The 23,335-nt window shown below is 43.6% G+C and overlaps 1 protein-coding gene across 4 annotated transcripts in view; it reads left to right on the forward strand.

Moving 5' to 3' along the window:
- GRB7 (growth factor receptor bound protein 7) overlaps window positions 1-23,335 on the forward strand; it is a 674,120-nt gene that overhangs the window by 367,993 nt on the left and 282,792 nt on the right. The window contains exon 1 of one of the 4 annotated variants that reach the window (XM_078645668.1): window positions 18,272-18,383. The exons of the other annotated variants lie outside the window; for them this stretch is intronic. The gene's annotated coding sequence lies outside the window, so the exon portion shown is untranslated. Of the gene's footprint in view, window positions 1-18,271; window positions 18,384-23,335 lie in introns of those variants that run through there. 4 annotated transcript variants of the gene reach the window in all.

The raw sequence follows: 23,335 nt of genomic DNA on the forward strand, positions 1-23,335 counted from the left end.
TGAGCTCTCTTAAGGTGGGCGAGACGCTCTATAATAAACCTCTGTCGTTTGTATTGGTTGTGAAACACTCTTTTGTACCCAGACAGGGTTGGCCCTATTGGAACTGGTGAAAAATAAATGTGCAAAGATTACAAGTTCATTTTTTAACAGCAGAGCGGATCCCCGGCATTCTGTAGCCCAAAGCTGACGTCAGAGGCATGGCGGATCTAACATCCAAATGCCGCCCCGTGCAACTTTTACACCTGGCTTAGGTCTGATTTTGTGAAGTTTGGAGAAATTATCGTAGATTATGTGCATCAAACTCAACGTGATTTAATCAGAGCCAAAAGGCTGACATCACTACTAGTATCTGGTTGAGTGGTCATGCTATTTCATATCTGAGGTCAGAGGGGGTAAAACTGTACACATAATGAACTTTTTCTGCAACACTAGTGCAATTTTATTAACCATTTTAAATTTAAATAGTTCTTTAAAAACAGCAACAGTTATGAAATAGAGACTCCAAGGCGTGAGCACAGAGCCTCTTTCTTGCATATGTTATATACAAACTTTTGGATGGAGGTAAAACACAGGTCAGAATGTAGTAGCTCACAAAAAACACACCTTGAAACCTGGTGAGATAGCCTTTCTTCGAAACATGTTTCCTCGGAAGCCTCTTTAAAAATATTTTCATGCATACAGTACCCTAGACGTGGCTCTAGAAAGATGAGTGTACCAGAAATAATAATAACTAATTGGTGGAGGGTGTGTGTTTTTTACATAGCAGGCAGGCAACCTGTTTCTAAGCAATCCTAATCGGAAGGTAACAAAGCAGTACATGAAGATCGGTGATTTGACAAGGATCACACACTTTTATTAAGTGTAGTGACCACAATTAGAACACTGAGGTTTCCAGATTTGATATAGGACAATCTATTCTTGGGGCAAAATCTTGTTAGAGTTTCTCTTTGCTCAAATAGGTGTTATTTCTGATGTTTACACGTTTTCCTCGTCTTTATTGCTTGATTTTGCACGCTAGAAAGTGCCACTCATAGTTGTTGAAATGTCACTCATAATTAGACTGAAATTATGAAAATGTCACACATAGCAATCTGAAACCTTGGCAGCTTTGTGCACTGTGGAGCGCTCGTGAATGCTGTAAGCAGAGTGTGTGCTGGGTTGTACGAGGAGGTACGTTTAAATATACACAAGAAAGTCAAGACAGTTGGGGGAGGCCGTTTGCCCTCCCAGTCTTATTTTAAACAAAGAAAATGTACCACTAACCATTTTCCATAGCGCGTAGAGTCACCAATATTCATCTGCATACATTTAATTAATGAAGGATGAAAGGTTACAGTCATTTGAATTCCAGGTCAAGAACTTTGTTTTTGCATAAATAAAAACTGAAGAATTTTCACACGCAGTGGATTCAGGGTTGATAATGTCAACTTGTCACCAAAATAATGTAATATTCCCATCATCAAATAAATCCAAGTGCAAGGGTATTTTAGTTGCACGTATCCTCTTTATTATCAACCCCAGCATAAAACGACCACGGCATCAGCTCCAGCAGCATCTGCCTCAACATTCTCTAACAGCATATATATATATACCCAGAATATCAGAATGTAGAACAAAGATATGTTCTACAATCCACATAACCCACATACTACATGGGTGCTGCCTGGTCTCGTACCAGTCCTTAAGCCACTCTATTTCAGTGAGGCAGACCCTCAGGCAGGAATAACTGGTCCAGTGAGCAGATCCCCCAAAAGAATTGGCCAAGAACAAGGCAGACAGAAGTGCAAGATGGGCAAAGGGGGGACATATTTCTATTCAGTGATCCATCTTTATGGACGTTTTGGATTTTGGCTTAAGACACAACTCAAGAGATTTGGGGGCGGGGAAGAGGCCAACATCCTGAAGCCATCGAGAATGGAAAACACATGGAATAGTAGCTAGCAAGGACCATGGAGGAGCAAGGCAGAAGAAGAAAGTGTTGGACAGAGATAAGCACATGTCGCTTTGGTCCTCACCACGAGCCCAAGGTGGTGGAAAGCAGAGCTTCCAAAGCTCCATCACCAGGGCGGGAACTGCTATTAGAAACCCAGAGCAAGATAAAGTATTCCATTTCTCCGATGGAAAACAAGTTGGACAAGTTAACTCAGGTCAAGGTCATGGCCTTCAGGGAGAAGACTGGGTGGCACCATGAACGGGCATGGTGACAAAAGCTTAGATCACACAGCTGATGGCACAGCCAAGTAATAAGCTTCTTGATTGGCAACAGAAAGCCCTTGGATGACATACTTGGAGAGGTGGTTATTATGACGTCAAGTAAGTGTTGTCTACCATTCAACAGCAATGAAGGTTTGGGGACCTGGTCATTCGTTGCGGATGGTTTCTGAAATTGCATGGGAGCAGATCCTGGATGCAGTCAAGACCCTGAGAGAACTGTTAGTCAACAACAAAAAATGCACATTCTCCTGATTTAACTTCTAATCTTTTATGATTACAAACTGTTTCATGGAAAAAGTTGTGAAACGGGCAGGGACTGGGTAACCATAAGTTGCCCTGGTAAAAATGCTCACACAAACCCTACCCTTTCTTTTTCCTAATTCTATCTCTCTCTTTCAATCCATTTATTCGCTTTCTCTCTTTCTCTCCTCCCTTTCTTATCATGTGGTCTCCACCTTGCTCCTTCTTCTTACTTTCTATCTCTTTGAAGCACTCCCGCCATTCCCCTGTCTGCTATAATTAACTAAGGGAGCGGATGAAAGTGACAGAGGCACAAGCACCGGCATTGGACTTTCAAAACCTACCTGCCTCCATTATCTCCAGGAGACGGGTAAATGTCCCACAAAATAAAAGACCAGCCAGGCCCTCTGTCAGTGCTGTGGTGCTCCTACCTGCCAACCAGTGCTTAAATTGAGCCGGTGGTTTCCGGTACTCAGCACTGGCACTTAATTGTCAATGCCGACACATGTCAGTCTGAAACATGGTAGTGCTGTTTGTCTAATACAGAGATGAACACACCAACAATTGATTAATTATTCAATATACATTCGCTTTGATGGCATGGAATAGTCTGAATTGTCACAATTGTAGGAGTGTAATGGTTAGTAGTTGTGTTGGTATTCTCATTTGCAGTGCTGGCAGGAGCAATAGGTGGTGCAAGCTGCAGTGGCCTCCAGACGAGGGCCCTGGCACTTATTTGTAAATCAGAGGCACATCTAGCCACAGCACCAGAAGAAGTGGGTCAGGGTAAAGTTCATGAGGAGTCCCACACAGATTGTATAGCGTGATTGCTCATGTTCATGGGGAAAGGCAGAGTGTAAGACAGCTTTGTAATGATGTGCGCTGGATTGTCACACTAGAAAACCACTGCTTGATCACATGGTTTGGAGAAAATGGGGGCAGATTCTGTCCACCATGAGAACAGAATTGGACATTCAAAGGGAGCAGGGCATTGGTGCATTTTTGTAGACTTAGGTGGCTAAAAAAAGAGATTTCGTTATTGAGGGATTAGCCAGAGGCTAAGAGAAAGAAGGAGCCCTGTAGCCCAAGCTCCATCAAGGCCAGGTCCAAACTTTTCAAGGTTCTCAATGTGGGATGGGTCTAACACTGATGCCAAGCTGCATATGAATTATGTAATCTCCAACCCATACAATACATTGCATTGTGCCAATTTCATGAAAGGCAATCTATAGGTGATAAACAGGGTGATTAGCATATTAAAAAAGTATTTGCTGTGAGTCAGGTTGTGCATATGGCTACAATTACCAAAGCATTACTTACAAAGCATTACTGCTATAAACTCACCATACCTGTGTTTCTCATTAATCAACTGCCCTATTTAGGTCGAACCTGGGCAGTGCATGTGTTGCTCGGCGAGGCGTGCTGTATTCAGGTATGACTTGAAGCTCCGCTGACTCTCCGCCCATATTTTTCATTGGCGTGTGTCATGACTCATTGTCCTTTGGAAACTGTGGCTTTTCATTTCTCAATAGGGTTAGTAGTCCCTCCTTTGTACCACCTTGTCTCATTTTGTAACCACCCATGGTGACACCCCCTGTTACATGTGTTGTTACTCGGTAAGCTTTAATTACAGCCTCTCAGCACTGTTTCGTTAAATGGCAGGACACGCTCTCTCACAACGAAAACATTTTTTGCCCGTAGCAGCCGTGCCTTTGGTTTATTTGTGGCGCCAAGTGTGGCCGCATGTTTTTTTTTTTTTTACCATTTATTATCTGTTTTTTTTTTAAACTGCCCCATGCTGCACTTTCTCTTTAGCGGCGGCCACGCCCCTTTCCTTAGACGAGCCACATCTAAGGAAAGGCAAACCGTGGCATAGAGCGCTTTTACAAAAAAAAACATTTGTTTGTCAACTTTTCAAACAAATGCTTTTTTGTAAAAGCGCCCCATTCACTTTAATGGTGGCCACGCCCCTTTCCTTAGATGCGGTTCATCTAAGGAAAGGGGCCGGCCAACATTAAATTTAAACCGCGGCATGGGGCGCTTTTACAAACAAGCATTTGCAATGCAGTAGGTATCCCATTAAGAGGGTTTCGTAAATGTTTCATTGAAGCCTACCTGGCAGTGCAGCTGTCTAGTTGCAAAGACATCTTGAAGACATGCTGACAGCTTACCTAGGAATGCACTGGGCCGATTGCTTACCATTTGCTATATGTATTGTCACGCATATTTGCCAGCCGTGGTGCGTCCATTGGGGCATAGGGGCGTAGCCCCACCAGCCACAATGGACCCGCATCGCGGCCGCCGGCTGCAATCCTATGAAATACCAGCATCAATCCGCCTCAGCCCACCGCCGGGAATTGTGCAGGGGGGGGTGGCCTGCCGCTTGAGTGACACTCAGGCTGCAGCCTCTCATTTTCCTAATGCTTTGTGAAGGCTGTTTCCCAACTGCTGTGCAACTTCTTCTACTCTTAGAGCTGAGATTTTCATGAAAGTCTTATAGTCTGAATTCCGCACCTGAGCGTAATAGGACGGAATGTATGAAGCTCTGTGGTTATACTGAATAAGCAGCTACCTATGTTATGCCATCTATTAATGTAATAACTGCACTTTCACAATTGCTTTATTAACCTTCCTGCTTTCTCAAATTTGCTTGACAATGCACGATTTTTCTTATCTGTTTTCAAAATTTTCTTGGGGGAGGTGACCCCCCCAAACCACTCCTTTTGGGGTTCGGGCTCGCTCGCTGCGCTCGCTCGCTACGGTGCTGTATGCAAATCACTTTGCGCCCCACCACTTTGAAATGTCACCCACCACCCTTGATATTTGCTTCCTTTCTGTTAGCTGGCTTTATTTTTTATTACCCCATCTATCTTGTCTTTGTCTCTTTCATGGGGAATAGCATGTATGCCATCCTTTCTGAAAGGCTCCTTCGATTCTTCAATGAATGCTCAATTTTCGGGAACTATTTTTACATTGCATGAAGCACTGAATGTGTTTTCTAGCTGTCTTCCTCCTGTGCTTCTCTGCCAACCCCCACCCCGTCATGTTATTTACTCTCCCGTTTTATGTTCACCCCACCCACCCTCTATTGTCATTTGCTATCACCCGTCCTCCATGCCAGTTGTACTTTTGCCCCACCCTTCATGTGTTGTGCTTCTGTATCCAGCCTCCATGCCTATTGTGCTTTTGTCTGTGCAGCTCGCTTCCTGCGAACATGTTGTTGCCCATGACCTTCTCTCGCCCCAGCTGCATTTCACGTTCTCTCTCACTTGTGTCCTTCTCCCCATCCTGCCCTCTCTCTCTCTCTGTGTTGCTATATCACCCACATTGCTCCCCAAACTATCCCACTCCCCAGTTATTTTTAAGCACTTTTGTGCAAAAGGTTAAGAAGCTCTTTTGGTTCAACTTTTTATGCACCAAGTCATCTCAGATTGTAAAATGATACGAAACTAAGGGGCAGATTTATGAAGGCCTTGCGCCGCCGGTGCGTCATTTTTAACATGGGAAAAAGTGACGCACCGGCGGCGCAAGGCCTTCATAAATCTGCCCCTAAATGTATGCTGCCTCGCGCCTACAAAACGATGCAGTTAGTGCTTTTTCTTATTTTTGTTTCTCTTTTAGCCGTGCTGCACACCAGCCACTGTGCTGTACATCACATGTTAAAACAATTGACAGATCAAAGAATTCTCATAGGCAAGACCTATTGGCTTTGCCAATGATTGTTAAATATACAAACAAAGCTTATCTCCCCTTGTTTTTAAAATGTTGTCACTTTCAGAAGTGTACAAGTCCTATTACCTATAAGTGGGTGATAAAGATACCTATGCACGTTTCGGTATAGCGTACACAATTAGGAGCCTGCACAGTTAGGAGCCTGCTTCAGGCTTTGGAAGCTCTATTAACATTTTGGTGTTTCTGGCTCACGTGAGGCCTAGTGAGGCTGTATCTTAAAGAACAGTCTACTGCCCCTGGGATGAGATTTCAGTGGAAAAAAAAAACTAATCTAGTAACTGTTTCTTCTTTCACCCTCTGGGACTTAAAGGGCGAAAATCCTCCAGTCAGATGTCAGCACTTCTGTCCCACAGTGGTCCCCGGGCACGGTGGTCCCCGGGCACGGTGAACCCCAGGTCCCCGCCACAGGACTGGTAGATCTGTCCTTCTGAACAGACAAGTGTCTTGTGCGCTTTCATTTCCCCTTCGGACACGTGCTAAAAAGGGATTGTGAAGGACCTTCCTTTCAGGCAGCAATGAGACACCATGTTTCCTTATGTTAGTTTCTGGAATGTAAATGAGTCTCCAGAGTCCATTTGTGCACAATCCATGATGATCTGTCTTGATGCTCCACTGCTTCAGTCCTATGTCCTTTCCACTGGAAACTGCTGCAATACAAATCATTAAACAGAATACAATTAAAATATAACCTCGCTCAGCCTGCCCGCTGATCTTCGAAGAGATAGCGGAGGTGTGTGGTGGGCTTCCTGGTCTCAATCCACATCTCCAGGCCTGAATCAATCCACATGCACAGGCTAGGAATAAATCCACATTCTCAGGCCACAAATCAATTCACACAATCTGACCGCCAATCAATCCATATTTTCTGACCACAAATGAATCGAAATTCTTTGACTAAAAGTCAATCTTCACCCCTGACCACTAATCAATCCACATTCTGAGTCCCTATACATTTCCACACCACCTTTCAATCCAGAGCACCACACCAGAAATCTGTCTTCACCCACAGACCACTTGTTCATCCACAACCCCAAACACTTATTCATCCACATTCCTAGGCAAAGTAAGAGTCCACTTCTCAAGTCCACGGATCAGCCCACATTCCCATGCAACACATCAATCCACATACCAGTGCACACCGCGAAATCACGAATCGGCTCACATCCTCAGGCCATGTATCAATTCATACGACTCAGCCCAGAAATCAGTCCAAATCCCCAGACAATTCATCAATCTAGATCCTCTATTCACAAATCATTGTAGCTTTCCTCACCACGAATAAATAAATGTAACAGAAAAAGAATTGCTCTGGAGGGATAGATTCAATAACTATTTTTGTCAACAATAATCATATATTATTGCACTGGAATGGTTACTTAACCAAAGAACATTGTATCAGGTTACTGGTGCACACACCCTTTCCCCTCTAAGCAACACAGCATTAGAATTTTTTCACACGGCTGTTCTGTGATATCAACAAATGCATGTATTTATCCTATAGCTCATTATAGTCATACAAAAGTACATCCACACTTCATCCCTCTTGTCTGATATTTAGGGTATACGTAGTAGCTTATCTATGTAGTACATCCCATTGATAGCATGATCTTAAGACCTGAAGGACTATCGATGTCCAACAAATGGCGAAAGTAATCTTCTCCAGGTGTAAGTCCTTTTGTAATTCCTTAATTGTAGTTGTGCCCCTACGGCAGAGGTCTTCAAACTTTTGTAGGTTGAACCCCCCCAGCTCACTTTTTTCAGCTGTTAGGCCCCCCAAAACCTGACAGAAATTTCTGGAATCTGGTACACTACATAATTTACCGCCGCGCCAAATCTGGGGCCATATCCAGCATATAATGTCCAACATAATAAGAGTGTTTAGTTAAGTGCAGGTTTGTGAGTGGGTGTGCTGAAATGACAGATTATTACATAGCTCAAACCAACATTTTCCTACACAAAATGTGCGCAAATTGTTTTTACTAGGATGCTTTGTTTTACACGACATTGATTGATAACACCACCAACATAAATGTGACGGGTGTGCCCGTTTTTCATCACAGACGCTCAATCTGTGGATGGATTTTTAAGAATGAGAAGCGAGTTGTCTGAATGCAAGGTGCATTCCCAGACACTTGAAGTAACTCAGAATGTTATTGAGGGCAGAGTAGGGTTTTAAATGTGTTAAACCATGGGTAGTCACAAACTTTCTCTCGGGGGCCAAATTTACAGTGTGGTTTGTGTCCGAGGGACGCACCGGTGGGGGCGGGGTAAGTGGGGGAGGGGGCGGGGCTAGAGAAAACAAAAAAAACCTGAGGTTGAACAGAGGTCCCTGCAGCAGACTCCTTCGTCCACTGAGCCACCAGACCAGGCATACACACATCTCTCTCTCTCTCTCTCTCTCCATCTCTCTCCCTCTCTCCCTCCCTCTCTCTATCTGTCTCACTCAGACTGTCTCACTCCCTCTCACTCCCTCTCTCTCCCTCCCTGTCTCACTCAGTCTGACTGTCTCACTCCCTCTCTCTCTCTGTCTCTGCCTCTCTCTGTGTCTCCCTCTCTCTCTGTCTCCCTCTCTCTCTCTCTGTCTCCCTCTCTCTCTGTCTCCCTCTCTCTCTGTCTCCCTCTCTCTCTGTCTCCCTCTCTTCTCTGTCTCCCTCTCTCTCCTTCCCTATCCCTCTCTGTCTCCCTCTCTCTCCTACCCTCCTCACTCTGTCGCCCTCCTCACTCTGTCGCCCTCCCTCCCTCTGTCTTTCACCCTCTGTCTCCCTTTCTCTGTCTCCCTCCCTCTCCTTGTCTCCCTCTGTCTGTCTCCCTTTCTCTGTCTCCCTCCCTCTCCCTCTCTTTGTCTCCCTCTGTCTGTTTCCCTGTTTCCCTCCCTCTCCCTCTGTTTCCTTCCCTCTTCCTCTCTTTGTCTCCCTCTGTCTCCCTCCCTCTCCCTCTCTTTGTCTCCCTCTGTCTGTTTCCCTGTTTCCCCCCTCTCCCTCTGTTTCCCTCCCTCTTCCTCTCCTTGTCTCCCTCTGTCTGTCTCCCTTTCTCTGTCTCCCTCCCTCTTCCTCTCTTTGTCTCCCTCTGTCTGTTTCCCTGTTTCCCTCCCTCTCCCTCAATTTCCCTCCCTCTCCCTCTCTTTGTCTCCCTCTGTCTCCCTCCCTCTCCCTCTCTTTGTCTCCCTCTTTCTGTCTCCCTTTCTCTGTCTCCCTTTCTCTGTCTCCCTTTCCCTCCCTCCCTCGCTCTCCCTCTGTCTGCCTCCCTCTCCCTCCCTCCTTTTCCGCCCTCCCTCGCTCTTACTCTGTCTGCCTCCCATTCCCTCCCTCCTTTCCTTCCCTCCCTTGCTCTCTCTCTGTCTACCTTCCTTTCCCTCCCTCCCTCGCTCTCCCTCCCTCGCTCTCCCTCTGTCTGCCTCTCTTTCTCTCCCTCCCTTTCTCTCCCTCCCTTTCCCTCCCTCCCTCGCTCTCCCTCCCTTTCCCTCCCTCCCTCGCTCTCCCTCTGTTGCCTCCATTTCCCTCCATCCCTCTCCCTCCCTTTCCCTCCCTCCCTCGCTCTCCCTCTGTTGCCTCCATTTCCCTCCATCCCTCTCCCTCCCTTTCCCTCCCTCCCTCGCTCTCCCTCTGTCTGCCTCCCTTTCCCGCTCCTCTACTTAAGCACACACAAGCAAGCATTTGCAAACATTTGTTCCAACGGAGACACTTCGGTGAATTGGAAAGCTGAAAGCCTTGCTATATTTAGTACGTAAATATACAGTAAGGTACTTTTAATATTATAATTTAAGAACGCATTCTTGTTAGCTTCCTTAACGTTTTTAAAAATATATTTGTATATTTATCAAAAGTTAACTAAAAAGTACATCTATCATTGAGATGCGGGAATTGTTACAGTACTTAGCCGCAACCCTCCAAATAGAGGTGTCCTCAAGGCAGTTAAATACAGCTTTGTCATTGTGCCCATTCAAATGGTGGCCTCTCAGCTGATGCTCCTATTCTGCGGGAGTCAAGCAGCACGGAATGTGTAAATTCGCCCCTAATGCACCTGGACTAGCTTGCCTCAACAGTCAGATGTACACCTTGTAGCACTATCAGGGACCCTTGACTTGCTTTAGCATTTCTCACTCTTTTAAGATGGGACTTTGCCTGAAAGTGCCTCGAGGTCATTGCGATTCGTGTGTGCTATAGCCCAGCTGACCCCTCGTAACTTCTGCTAGAGTGCATGATGGTGGTAGGAGGTAACTGGGCGGGTTCACACATCTGCTGGAGAAACGTCCTCGCAGGCTGCAGAGTGTGAGTTTGAACCCTAGCAGGGCCGGCTGCGCACCGTCCTCCCACTGTCAGGAAAATTACTATCATGGAGATGCGGGAATTGTTACAGTACTTGGCCGCAACCCTCCAAATAGAGGTGTCCTCAAGGCAGTTAAATACAGCTTTGTTATTGTGCCCATTCAAATAGTAGCCTCTCAGCTGATGCTCCTATTGTGCGGGAGTTAAGCAGCACGGAATGTGTTAATTCGCCCCTAATGCAACGTTAGAACATAGTGCTACATAAAACTATAATAAATAATGCACCACGGACGCTTTTAAAAACAAATAGATAAAAAACAATGCCATTTAAAATACCAACAAAATCAAACTTTGCTAATGCGAGACCTATTGCATTGCAAATGCTTGTTCCTTCTTCCCTCTGTCTCCCTCTCTCTACCTCCCTCTATCACCCTCTTCATCTTATCCTGCCTGTCTGTGTCCCGGCTGAGACAGCTTCAGGGCACACAGACACACCCGCACCCAAGCACTTCACAGGTCTTTAAAAGACCATTTGTATGTTAACGAGGCTTCTGTATTTCACCTCTGGGGACAGACAATCAGGAATGTGGGTTAAGGGACCATTGGCAAGCACCACAAATCATTTGCTTTAAATGTGTCAAAATGAGGCTGCAACAATATGTCCTGTTTCATGGTCTGAATGTTGTGACTTTGCGCAATTTCTGGATGATTTTGTTCTTTACGATTTTGTGAACTTGGTATGGATTCACTTCATTTCAAAGGGGGGCCGGGCTCCGTGTCAACTTTAAATGCTTCCTGTTTGCAATTGGCGCTGTTCCCATTTTTTCACGAACCATAATTTGCATTTGGGCTCAGTCACCTAAAGCAGCGGCTCCCACGTCACCATGGCTTCTGTGAATATCATCAGAAACCATCACAGACCTCTTTTCCTAAATTAAATGTCCTCGAAAGGCAGTTTTAGGTTTAGCAGAGGAGACTTCCTGCCTCCTTGCTGAAGCTGAATGAATTAACCCCCTCCTGGGAGGGTAAACATAATAAAAGCATGGGCACTTCGTACCTCGTCGATTTCCCCTCCCTCCTCCCTCGACTTGCCACAGGGAACAAAGGTGAAATTAGAGAGTAGTTGTGAAATTAGAGAGGAGTGCGCGCCCCCCCAAGGATGGTGTCGCGCCCGCCCCACAGTTTGAAGAACTCTGCCCTACGGGTATATGTCAACGCGTTTCAGCCTACGTGTAACAGCTTCCTCAGGGCAAATAACAAGGTCATATGTTACTATGTCTCTAATAAAAGAGAGAGGGACCCAAATACCAAAGGGATAGGGTACCAGTATAAGACGTTATGTCAACAATAAATTCCCTTTGGGCGCATTTACTACAAATCAATACCTAAAACTAGATTCAACAGTGAGCATTCACACACATTTCAAAGAGCAATATAGGAAACAGGATTATGTAAAAAACGGTAAATTCAATATACACAGTTTATTAGTACTTAAAACAACAATAAAATCACAAAATTAAAAATTTATAAAAAACTTGGGAACACAGAGAATAAGTCAAAAGGAACAAATCAAATACATTAATTCATTCAGTCTATTTCCTAAAGCTATAAGGGAACGTGCATCAAGGTAAATTCAGCAACACTCAGAATATTCCTCAATTAATATATGTAGTACTATTCCCTCGGTTTCGACGTGTTTCAACGGACAAATAGTATATGGCCGCCTTCATCAGGAAATTATTGCCTGTCTTCCCAAGATATCTTATTGACAGATATTTGTCAAAGATTTATCATCGGAGTAGGGGAATGATGCCTCCTTTCTCTCGGTAGTTGTAAGGATAATAAAAGTAGACCTGGATTGTATGAACAATAGTGCAATCAATCCTATTCACTTTAGGTCAAGACTCAAATAGCTGGAAATAAAATGGTTCTTGACTGGCGAAAAAGACGATGCTTCTCGATGGTTTTATTAGGTCCCCACTACACGCAGTACACTTTCAAAATCGCAGGGCAGTAGTCCCGATCAGAATATCAGGCAGACTCTGTCGTGTTACACATATTTTTCAGCTTGTGTGTGTATTCCCGACTTAAGGGCCCCCTTCCTCTTTCTTCCTCGTATTGTGTAGCCTCTTAATTAAAACTGCGTCGCGTATCCCGCGTGTAGACCGGTCCTTTTTTGCAAGAAGACATTATTATCCTTACAACTACCGAGAGAAAGGAGGCATCATTCCCCTACTCCGATGATAAATCTTTGACAAATATCTGTCAATAAGATATCTTGGGAAGACAGGCAATAATTTCCTGATGAAGGCGGCCATATACTATTTGTCCGTTGAAACGCGTCGAAACCGAGGGAATAGTACTACATATATTAATTGAGGAATATTCTGAGTGTTGCTGAATTTACCTTGATGCACGTTCCCTTATAGCTTTAGGAAATAGACTGAATGAATTAATGTATTTGATTTGTTCCTTTTGACTTATTCTCTGTGTTCCCAAGTTTTTTATAAATTTTTAATTTTGTGATTTTATTGTTGTTTTAAGTACTAATAAACTGTGTATATTGAATTTACCGTTTTTTACATAATCCTGTTTCCTATATTGCTCTTTGAAATGTGTGTGAATGCTCACTGTTGAATCTAGTTTTAGGTATTGATTTGTAGTAAATGCGCCCAAAGGGAATTTATTGTTGACATATGTTACTATGTACAAATCAAAATCAAATTTAAAAACATCGCTATATATTTTTATAACATACACACAACATGCCAATCATGTTACATATGTGCTATAGACCCATGTTCATGCGACGCCTCTGCTCCATACCCATTGTAAAGTGAAAAAAAATCCTACTAATAAATAAGGAAGGACACCCGGGGGAAACATCCGTTACAACGCAACTTTTACCACGCAATGCTTTTACATCGCAACTTTTACAACGCAAACCATTACAACGTATTGCGCTGGGGGGCGCTCTAGGATAGGGAATAGATTTAATTTACTATCCAACACCTTCCCTACTATCCACGGGGACTGGAGTTGGAATAGTAAATTAAAACTATTCACTATCCAGCACCCCAAAGCGCTATGCGTTGTAAAGGCATGCGTTGTAAAAGTTGCGATGTAAAAGCATGCGTGGTAAAAGCATGCGTTGTAATGTCATAGATCCGCACCCGGCCGTGGGGTGGGATCAAAGAGAGGAATCATAGTCCTTGATATGAGGAACAATAGCCTGTATGCACAGCCCATCTGTTTTGCCAACCGACAAACAACAAGGTGCCAATGAAATTCCAAGTGTATAGTTATAACAGGTGTCATTTCATGCTTTAAAAACCCCAAGAGTGCGGGTGAAACTAGGACAGATTATGCTCATGTAAGAATACGTGAATACTGAGCATCCCCTGGACAGCCTCCTGTGAAGTCGTCAATTTGCTGTGGCAAACAAAAATATCTGATCACAAAAGCAGAAGAGGATAAGGCTCCTACCTAAAGGAATCACAAAATGCCTACCTCAAATGCATATGGGTTTGTAAGGGGGCCCTTCCGTGATCGAGCACTTGTGCATACACTGCCAATTGTGCCGCGTTCTCCACATACCACAAATGGTTAAGCCACAGGTCGGTTGACCTTAAATTTACCATGAGTGCCAATTCTAAGAAAATTAATGTTCTGAATCTAAATATCATGGTTGTAGATGACAGGTTAACTATGATAGAAAAACATTGTTACATTTTACTGGTAACCACTCCAGATCACTGAAAGAGAACCTTCCATTGGGACATTTATTTAAAATACTGTGGAATTGTACTAATAAAAATTACTCTTTTAGGAATGGTGACATCATGGTGAACATGGATGATGGGTGTTTGGGCAAAACATAGAGTCTAAAATATCATGTAGACAAAATATTGTTTGAAGCATATTGAGGCCAAGAATATCGTGAAGGTTAACTTTTTATGGGGAACCATTGTTTTGCTTTACTTATCTCCACATATATGTACCTTGACGATATTTAAACATGGAGACTTGGACTCACCTTGATTGTGAGGTCAATCCTGGCTGGGCCTGTCCGCCTGGCTATAAAATCTGCCATAAACCTAGATCGAATGGGAGCAGGGCCGGACTGGGAACAGAAACCAGCCCTGGCAAACTGCTCTGCTCCCCCCCCTTGGGTGAGGGGAAGTGCTGCTGAGCAGTTTGCCAGGGCCGATTTTGGCCGATTTTGTTACTGGGGGCCGATGTTGCCGACCCCCGGTAACAAAAACGGCCCCCAGGGGCACCAAACCAGCCCGCACCCTAGCGGCCTACCGGAGAAACGCCCGGTGCCCACTATGGTCAGTCCGGCCCTGAATGGGAGGGATGGTGGGGTCGGTGTGATTTATAAAGACACGTTGAACCTGGTCTCTATTGACACTGATGTAGTTGCAGGATGTGAATTATTTGGCTTTGCCATTAAGAATGCACATGGCCATCTCTTATCTGGGATTATTTGTTATAGACCAACTGGGATTTTTACTGTACTTCAGCAGCAACTGTTATTGGAAACTTTCCCCAATATGGCCACCACCCACCATAGATTGGTGATCCTGGGAGACTTTAATCTTTGGTTGAATGGTTCCCTTGATGCAGGCTATTTTAATGTTCTTCATTTGTGCGAAGGCCTCGGCCTTTATCAGTGGGTGTCTAAGGCCAGTCTTAAAGGTGGGCATCTGCTTGATTTAATTTTTTCTGAGGTCCATCTTCTAACTATTGGGGACATTTTATCTCTGGATTGGACAGATCATTTTTGATTACATTCTTTGTGAACTTTGCTACTCACAACACTAGAGCATTAGCCCCTACAAGGGAGTATGTCAGTAGAGACTGGTAGACTCTCATACGTAAAAAAGGCTCTGTTCCTCTGTTTCAGGTAGAGGAGTGTTTCTCTCCTGACAAGCAGGTAGAGGAGAATTATGCTTCTCTCTACTCGAAGATTACTTCGGTCTTAGACTTACTCGCCCCTTTAGAAAAATCATAGGAGTAGGGGAAGACCTTCGGACCCCTGGTTCACGGACAGCCTAAAGAACTTGAAATTAGAATGTAAACATGCAGAGAGTAGGTGGAGACGAGGATATTTGGATAAGGACAAGCTCATTTGGAAATCCAAGATTGTGGGCTACAAAAAGGAAATTAACAGGGTTAAGGCGGAATACTTTTCTAAGGTGATTCTTAATGCCCCCAGCAGTTCCAGAAGTATTTTTAACATTTTGAACAGCTTTATTAGCCCTGACTGTTCTAAGAATGAGATACCCCCCTCTCAAGAACTCTGCGAGAACCTGGCTAGGTTCTTTCATGATAAAATCAAAACCATTATTGATGACTTTGGGGGGGGGAGCATCAACAGCCTGGGGCTGTGTCTTCAGTAGCTATGGGCAGTGGGGATACTGAGGAGAAGGGCTTGGTGGATCCCTGTGCCATTTCTGAACAGGTGGGCGTTAATCATCTTTTTTGAGTTTGCGCCTCTGGCGGTGGAGGATTTAGTAGGCTGGCACTCGGTATTCCGTCTGGGTCTCCGCTTGATCCGATTCCTCATAAAATCTGGAAAGAGTTTGAGGCAGAGTTGTTTCCCACACTCTGTATGGTCTGCAATCAGTCTCTTTCTAAAGGAGTGGTTCCATCTCAATGGACCCTGAGTGTCTGAAGAACTATAGGCCCATCTCTCTTTTGCCTTTTCCAGCTACAATTGTGGAACGCGTGGTTGCTAGTACTCTCTCCAAGCATTTGGAACAGCATAAACTCTTGGAGGAAGTCCAGTTTGGCTTCCGGCCGGCCCATGGCACCGAGACGGCTTTGTTGACCGTGATGGATGAGCTGCGGAGGCGGGCAGACATGGGTCAGGCAGCTGTGCTGATCCTGCTCGACCTGTCTGCTGCCTTCAACAGGTCAACTATGGGATCTTGCTGAGAAGGCTGAGAGAGGTGGGGGTTATGGGCGGTGCTTTTAGGTGGTTCCAGTTCTTTCTTCTGGATAGACAGCAAGCTGTGTCCCTCCCTCCTTACCAATCCGACTTCACTAACATCTCACATGGCGTGCCACAGGGTTCGGCAATCATCCCTATTTTATTTAACATCTATTTGAAACCCCTGATTGCGGTCATCAAAGAACATAACAGTGACATCGTAAATTATGCTGATGACACTCAGTTGATTCTCTCCCATGAGGGAGATCAATCAACTTCACTGGAAGTGTTTCATAACTGCCTGCGTGATATGGCGCTTTGGTTGAAGGTTAATTCGCTGCAATTTAATGCAGGTAAATCGGAGGTGCTCTACTGCTCAAGGGACAGGGTTCCTTCTGTGCTGCCCAGCAACTTTTGGCCTATTGATACCTCTTCCTTGGTTCAGTCAGTGAATATGGTCTGTAACCTGGGCGTAATGTTTAATAGCAAACTTACCATGGAAGCTCAGGTTTCGAAAACGGTGGCCTGTTGCCTTGCCATTATTAGATTACTTAGGAACATTTTCCCTCTGTTGCCTCCTCTAGCGCGGGCATTAGTGGTGCGTAGATTTATTCTTAGTAGATTAGATTATTGTAATGCCCTTCTGCTTGAGTCGCCGAAATATCTTCTTAACAGGCTCTAGAGAATCCAGTCGGCTGCGGCAAAGTTAGCCCTTGGGTGGCCTAGAAGGTCCTCTTCCTCCATGGCTTTGGCACAGCTGCACTGGCTCCCGTTGAGACAGAGAGTCTAGTTCAAGTCTCTCTGTCTGGTGTTTAAAGCCCTTCATGGGCTGGGGCCTGTTCCCATGCAGAGGAAGTTTGTGTGGTACGTCCCTGCGTGAAATCTCTGCTCCTCTTCGGCGAGACTGGTGAGGATACCAAGGTTCAAGAAAGTTAAGTCAGGGGGTAGATCCTTTGGTGTAGCAGCCGCTAAACTGTGGAATGAACTCCCATTGGAGCTCAGGCAAGTCAGTGACCTCCTCCCTTTTAGAAGGAGATTAAAAACCTGGTTGTTTCCTGTGATTTAATTGGCTGTCCGGTTGTTAGTTACGGTCACTTTTTAGTCTGAGTCTGCCAGCGGCAGAATGCCTGTTAGGTCACAGTCCGCTTTGTAAGCTAAATAAAGAAATAAACATATATTCAAGGTGCATAGATGTGGAGTTAAGAACAGTAAATCGATACTTACTTATTTTCACTTAGCTTCTCGATATTTTGATCCTTGATATTTTTGACACATTATTCTGCCCACACAATATTTTTGTCTTCAATAGTCTGTCAGTGATCTGGGTATAGAGTATTATGAGAGACAGTTGCCATGTTCTGTATATATATATTTAACTTATGAAAATGTGTGCTGATTTTTTTTTTTTTGATTGTACATAGTGAGCTTTTTGTTTGTCCTGAGGAAGCCTTTACACATAGGCTCAAACACGTCAACATTTACCCATAGCAGTATAACTATAATTAAGGAATGACACAAAAATTTAAAACTGGGAAGACACTCTCACCATTCACCCAAAATTGATAGACCTTCAGGACTTAAAATTGTGCTACCAATAGGTTGTATTATATGGCCCCTAGGGACATTGTCGACATTGCTAAGTTAGCATGAGCTTTGCTGCCATGATGCTGCTTTTGTGCACTTACTACATAACTTTGTTTTTGCAAAAAGCTGTTTGTGCCTTTCACATGAGAACGGGCTGCCTTTCGAGTTCTCTGACTTTCCTGGACTTTAGTCTGAACACAATGTGCAAGGTCAATAAACTATGCCCCTTGTTATTCTGTTCTGGTCAGTCCCTAGCACCTAGACATAACATGCTACACACAGCTGCAGTACTGAAGACTCATGCTTTGATATTACGTTGTTGCATGTTGTTCTAACACACTCGGAGAAAGCAGCTCCATGGACAAGAGCTCCGCTGTTCCTATGATGTAAACCTTACATCCAGGCTTAAGGTATGGGGTCTGCTGTCAAAGCCCAGAGATCTTCCTTTATATAAAATAAACTTCTAGTCAAGGGGAGGGTGGTGAGGCCTAAATGCCCTTAGTTCCACAGTCTTTATAAAATTACTTCTCCTTGTATTCTATGGAATTGTAACAATACTAACTGTGCTGAGTTTATACATTTTGCTACTGGTAGTGGCTCGTATACTGTATTGTAGAGCACGATAGTTAAAATAAACATTTTGAACTATTTCAGTGACTCTGCCTATTCTCATTGTGGACAAGTACGAGCGAAAGAGTACGTCTTGCTCCTGCAATTCCTGAGAGTCGGAAGTGTTGTGTTCTGGGTTGCTCATCATTTGTAGCTCCGTGATATTTGGAGGAGAACGAATGAGACACTATTGCTAGTCGGTTTGGAATTTTGGGTACTAATTTGGTAGGTTGGTACACCCTTATACACTGAGGTCCTGTTTTCATGCGCATAGTTCTGTGTATGTGCACACTCCCTGCAACAGTTGTACCACATCGTAAAGCTGCTATATGGGCTCCACTACAACCTAAATATCGGACAACAGGGTTGAAGTATGGTAGACTTTTGTTTAAATGTAATGAATAATAGGTTGAATACATGAATTTGTTGATATCACAGAACAGCCTTATGAAAACATTGCCAGAAGATCCGGACTATAACTTCTTGTGCCGCTACCTCGCCCAATATCAACTGCCAGAGCATCTTCAGGTGGGCAGCGGCATCGTGGTACTAGAAAGGGGATGTCCTTACCTCTGACCAAGACCATCAAGACCTGGGCCTCCCGATCCAACTGCCACCAACGAACCTCAGCTAGGCATCTGTGTTCGAAGGACGGCTCTTGTGTTCAGGGCGTTTAACAGCCAGTATAGTTCTTGGCATTGGGCTATATTAAGTACCCAGCAGAGATGCTTAGTTGAGCCGCCTGTGTTGTCTGATCAATTATTTGAAGAGGCATCACATATGGAAGATGAAGTAGCCTGAAATGCAGCTACAAGGGTGCAACAGAACAAAAAACAAATTGAGGTATAAATAAGGTTTATATTGATTAAAAACCTTAGTTAAGGGAAGATTGTGTGAAGTCTAGATAAGAGAATATTCAGGTTTAAAAAAAAATCAAAGGCATTCTTACTCATTCTGCATGGGGTCAACATGAATTGATGCTTTGAGCAGGCAAACAGATCAGCTAAAAAAATATTTAGTCCTAAATATCATTTAAAACAATACTGCTCCATTGGAGATAATACCATAAATGGTACACCCAAATAGGACAATTCTTTGTAAACAGTATTTGGGACACAATAGTTATGTCAGATATTCTGACACAGAACCAAATATAGCCAGACCTCAAACAGAGTATGTCTATCTAGACTGGCAGAACACATCATCATCCCGGTGCTAAGTCAATCGCAGAAACCGTGTAATCCATATGACCTGAGGCATGAATGGAGCTTCCAGAAGTTCTATCTGAGTCCACATTATACACTTTGTCAACAATGACATATCCGAAGATCCATCACAATCCTCCTCTATTCTGACCCAAAGTATGCCCTAACTAATAGCGTGGTATTCCCGTGTTTTCTTATGTGAGCACCCTTTTCATGCAATTGCCATTTTTATACTGCATCATCAGTTATCAGTATGTCATAGTTCCTCTATAGGTCACCTGAACTGCCTACTTTTTTAGACTATTTCAAGACTTCTTTCAAGACCAACCTGTTTCAGCCAATATATTTCAAATCCATTGCTGAGGGGATGCACTACTTAGCCCATTTAGTGCCCATTTTTGATGGCAACTCCAAATAACTCTTAGCTCCAGCACTACACTTTCTTAACTGTGTTGCAAATCTATAAATAATGAGATTAAGTACACTTTTTCAAAGATGGACGGTCTGTCTAATGGATTCCCATGCTTTCAGTCTGATTTAATGCATCTTCCTTTGACGCCTTCGACTTTAGAGGCAGTAGGGTAGCAAGGGTGCCAAGGGCCCTGGTGCAATAAAGGAAAATGGCCCTTTTGAATGCTTTTGGGTAGTAAATTACAGCAAATATCAGGGTTCAAGGCGTCTGGTGCACTGCACCTGCTGCACTGATGAAAGCTACACACCACTTTAGACGTCTGCCCAGCTTTTTGCTGTGTTTTAAACCCCACAGTTTTTGTTTATTATGCCCCTTCTGCCTTCCATTTATTTTAGTGTGTTCTTCTACCTTTGATTTGTTTGAGGGTTCCTTCTTCCTGTCCTCTGCAAAGCAGGAACTTCCGTGCTTAGTTTGAGACAGTGGTTTCCGGTGCTCGGCACAGACCCTTAGGGGCATATTTACAAGCCCCTATCACCACCACAACATCACTTTCAATGATGTTGTGATGGAGATAGGGGCCTTGCTTTAACCGCTTCGGTGCGGCGCCGATTCCGCCCCTGTGCTGGACATTCCAGAACAGGGCGCGGTTGTGACGGAACCGTTCCGTCATCAGCACAGCTCAGCCGTGACTGATGACGGAACGGTTCCGTCACAAGCATGTAAGGGGTTAACAAGGCTTAATGCTGCCTTGTAAATAAGGCACCCTTTTACGCTGTGTTTAGCGGGAAAGGGGAGGGCAATGGGTGTTGCGGTGAGACTTCCACCGCAACACCCATTGATTTTAATGCTGCCCCCTATTTACAAGGGCAGGGTAAACAGGAGGCATCGCCAAAATTAAGACCAGGGGAAACCTGGTCGTAAACAGGTGAAACGAGGAGAAATGCTTTATTTCTCCTCGTTTTTGCTGTTTCCAAGTGTGCTGCCTTGTGCAGCACACATAGAAACAGCAAATACATTGCCTATGATTTTGTATGTACAGGAAGGTCCACCTTCCTGCACATAAACAATCATTTAAAAAAAGTTGTTTTGCAACTTCTATTTATGCTGCATTAGTTTTAAAAAAAACTGCAATTAAAGAATGTTTTTGTGCAGGAAAGCGGACCTTCCTGCACATAAACAATCTTTCCCTCAACACAGGCATCCTTGCACTATGGTGCAAGGGAGCCTCCATTGGCGCTAGGCAGCTAAAATTAGCACCAGCGCAGGGAGAAACACAGGGTTGCACCATATTGTAGTAAATATGGTGCAGCCCTGCGTTTCTAAAATGACAAAGCGTGTTAGCCTTATTGGCTTAACGACATGCTTCAGCATGAGTTTGGGACTCCCTCTATATTTACTTTACGACCAGGGAAAAGAGAGGAAAACAACTACGAGAATATAACGAGATTCCCCCATGGTCTATCCATAATTACTCTTAAAGCATAGCTTAAATATTTCAACAGTAAGACTTCAGATTAGCACAGATACACAAGTTTTTCCAATATTTTTGGTTTTTTATTCATTTAATAGTGGTATATCAAAAAATACTTTTTTAACTTTTTTTCATATGTATTTTTCAATTCATTTCTGATAATTATATTCATTTCTGCATTAAAATACAAACAGCAATCCGTTTGTCTTAACAAAACAATAAATACAAATTTTGTTTTATTACAATAAGAAACAAGCACCCTGTCTGACCCACACCTGTCAACATACACACCTACTCATGCATACAACACTACACATTTCTATTATACAATCCAAACACTATCTAAGGTTGAGGTAGCACAGATGTTAGTTGTGAAACTCCACGCCAGGTCTACGTGCGTTTCGGTGGGTTTATACCACCTTCCTCAGGACCAGCAAAGAAAGGGTTTTTTCTCCTTAAAGTGTGTGCAGGGTACCTTTAGTTGGACGCTGACGAGATATATATTATCTATTTCGTCTTTATTCATATATTGGTTCTAGGTCTTTACCATTCGGTCGTCTCTGAGGTCAAAATTGATTTATCCACAAATGTGTTTAATTCAGTCAAACTCAATAATCTTCATATTAAGGACAGGGAAGAAGTATTTTTGGATGAGGCTCCAGTCATGTTCTTTTTATCGTCATAGACTTATTCTCTGTAACTTTGGTTCTTTGATGTTAGTCCACAACACTACGTCAACATATGCTTCACAGGGTCACAGTCTTGATAGTCTCTTTCTTCGTAGTAACGTGCGTCTAAGCATCAGCCCCGTCTCTTCCGACCTGAGAACGCCGCGGCGTTCTCAGGTCGGAAGAGACGGGGCTGATGCTTAGACGCACGTTACTACGAAGAACGAGACTATCAAGACTGTGACCCTGTGACCCTGTGAAGCATATGTTGACGTAGTGTTGTTGACTAACATCAAAGAACCAAAGTTACAGAGAATAAGTCTATGACGATAAAAAGAACATGACTGGAGCCTCATCCAAAAATACTTCTTCCCTGTCCTTAATATGAAGATTATTGAGTTTGACTGAATTAAACACATTTGTGGATACATCAATTTTGACCTCAGAGACGACCGAATGGTAAAGACCTAGAACCAATATATGAATAAAGACGAAATAGATAATATATATCTCGTCAGCGTCCAACTAAAGGTACCCTGCACACACTTTAAGGAGAAAAAACCCTTTCTTTGCTGGTCCTGAGGAAGGTGGTATAAACCTTCCGAAACGCGCGTAGACCTGGCGTGGAGTTTCACAACTAACATCTGTGCTACCTCAACCTTAGATAGTGTTTGGATTGTGTAATAGAAATGTGTATTGTTGTATGCATGAGTAGGTGTGTATGTTGACAGGTGTGGGTCAGACAGGGTGCTTGTTTCTTATTGTAATAAAACAAAATTTGTATTTATTGTTTTGTTAAGACAAACGGATTGCTGTTTGTATTTTAATGCAGAAATGAATATAATTATCAGAAATGAATTGACAAATACATATGAAAAAAAGTGAAAAAAAGTATTTTTTGATATACCACTATAAAATGAATAAAAAACCAAAAATATTGGAAAAACTTGTGTATCTGTGCTAATCTGAAGGCTTACTGTTGAAATATTTAAGCTAT

The sequence above is a fragment of the Lissotriton helveticus genome, chromosome 5_1 (assembly GCF_964261635.1).
Source record: "Lissotriton helveticus chromosome 5_1, aLisHel1.1, whole genome shotgun sequence".
Taxonomy (NCBI): Eukaryota; Metazoa; Chordata; class Amphibia; order Caudata; family Salamandridae; genus Lissotriton; species Lissotriton helveticus.